Source organism: Palaemon carinicauda, chromosome 41 (genome assembly GCF_036898095.1).
Source record: "Palaemon carinicauda isolate YSFRI2023 chromosome 41, ASM3689809v2, whole genome shotgun sequence".
Taxonomy (NCBI): Eukaryota; Metazoa; Arthropoda; class Malacostraca; order Decapoda; family Palaemonidae; genus Palaemon; species Palaemon carinicauda.
Window position 1 is genome coordinate 18,534,725 of NC_090765.1, and position 2,500 is coordinate 18,537,224.

Here is a 2,500-nt window from a genome sequence, read left to right on the forward strand (position 1 = left end):
ATTACTCCTTGTGAAAAAAACCCTATTCTTAAAGTAGCCTTTTGGTGAAGAATTTAAAATCCGTCCTGGCAAGATTCATTTGTGTATTTAGGTTAATCTTAGAGAAACTCGAGATTAGAAAATCGGTCTTTATTTGGAATAAATTGAGCGTAATGTTGCCTTAAAAAAAAAAAGAGGTTTTAGAAAAACTTATTTAGCTACAAAATTGTTAGTTTTGGGGTATGTGAACTTCCGCTATTTTGGTACTTGGAACTAGCATATCAATGTTTTAACAAGGTTTTGAAGGAGGTATAGAAAACGAGTTTGTAAATAAGTTAATTTATCATTTTATTGGTAAATCCTCTAATATAACTGGTTGTTCAAATTGCCATATAATAATCACATAGATATAGTACTTCCTCATATTGGATGATTCATTGAATTGTTGTTGATAAACATATTATTTATATTTATACTGTATAACCATTTTCTGACCCCCAAGAAGGTTAAAGCCTTTTAATTCTTAGACAGAAGATTAGTTTCTGAATTCGTGTATAGGAAAGGCACCAAAGCCCCAATGATTTCACAAATGTGTTTCTGTAAAAAAAAAAACTATATATGTACAAAAAATATGAACAGGAAGAGAGCAAATAAGGAAACATGGACACCTAAAATTGGTCACTAATTGAGAAGGAAATTAATAAAGAATTTAAAAGGTCCTGTAGTACAATACGAATTTTAAAGTTTGGCTCAGAAGCCCAGTGTAGCAGGGCAGCTTTAGTAAGTGTCCTTGAGTGCTGCCGTAAGGGAAGCCGATTATATTAGTACAGGTCAGTGAATTGAAAGATTATCAAAATATGACATAAAAGAAACTTTTTGGTTTCGTTAGTAACTTTTGTATTCTGATATTGCTCTTAACAAGTTCCCTGAGAGCAAGACGATATTTAGTTAGTTCTGGAAGAACAAGGAACTGGAAAAGGGCATTCGTAGCAGTGGTTAACTTTTTACAGGATCATCTTCTGTAAAGAGAGTTTGGCGATGATATATGAATGGGTGTTCTGATCAAGTTTTCGAAAAGTATATGTTCACTCCCGAGACTTTTATATGTGATTTATATAGGTAAGAAACTATTATTTTTGGAAATGTGGGAAGCTTGAGTAATTCTGAGACAGACAGACAGAGGTTAATGCGTCAATTTTATGTTTGCTTAAAAATGCTTTGTTTGTAAATTTGAAAAGATTTTTCAATATAGGTGAGAACCGTCAAGGTATTCAACGTTTTATTAATGATTAGGTAAGTATATTTGACGGAATACTGGTCGCCCATGATTAATACCCCCCGCCTCTCTCTCTCTCTCTCTCTCTCTCTCTCTCTAGGCCTTGACTGACTTCAAGGTGCTCAATTCACTGCTTATGTCTTTAGAGGTAGAATTGTTTTAAGAAAATCAAGATCGAATTGAAACCAGCCCCATTTGCTCAGTAAGAGAGTATATTGTGGCATTCGGGGAGAGAGAGAGAGAGAGAGAGAGAGAGAGAGAGAGAGAGAGAGAGAGAGAGAGAGAGAGAGAGAGAGAGAGAGAAGTAATATATGGTATTCACGCTTAAAATTTTTAGATATTTTCAGGACCCACGGTATAAGAGCACGTTGAAATATACCTCCATATTCATAAAATGTGTTCTAAAAAACTGCCAAGGAAAATGAGATAAAAAAAAAAATGTCATTAGTCCTCTTTTATATTTTTATCATCATTTATACCCCCAGCCCCACCCCTGACATTACCCCATGGCAAGTCCTGAATATCCCAGGCAAGAGTTCCTACTACACCGTTACCAAGTTAGCCACTTGTGCGAACTCTGATTGAATTTACCTGGCAAAGTTAGTTTGCATTATGAACAGCGGCTGCTTTATTACATTTCACTGCCTCGTCCTCTCGTCTTTTCGTTTCTCACTTGTGGCCCGCTGGCCCTCCTCCGCCTCCCTGCCTTTACCCATCTACTCCCTTTTTCCATTCATTTTCAGTGCCACATCAGTCTCCGGTTTTTTTTTCCAGACTGCACACACACTTTGGCATTATTTAAGGGTCTTGTAGACTCCTTTTTACTCCTAACTCAACTTGCTTTTTATCATACTTCACCTCCGTTACTCCTTTCTTCCTTCTTGCTGACCAAACTGTTTTTAACTTGTATTTGATGGTGCAGATGCTGGGTTTTATTCCAGTTTCCCTTGGGCACTGAATAGCCTTACAGGCCCCAGCGCAGAGCTATATTTATAAATCCAAGTACACATTAGTAGATCCTGGAAGTTCTAGTTCTATCTTTCTCTAACATTTATTCGTTTAGAATTATCCATTGAGTGAGTGCTTGTGCCCACTCCTAACTCAATTATCTTTTTTTTATTATTTTTGTAAACTTTATATATGGCATTTTATTATCATTAGTGAGATGTTGAAAGTTCTGTAACTTTACAAGGTGAAATATGAAATATAGAACCACAATGCTAGAATTTTTTTTTATTAATGATT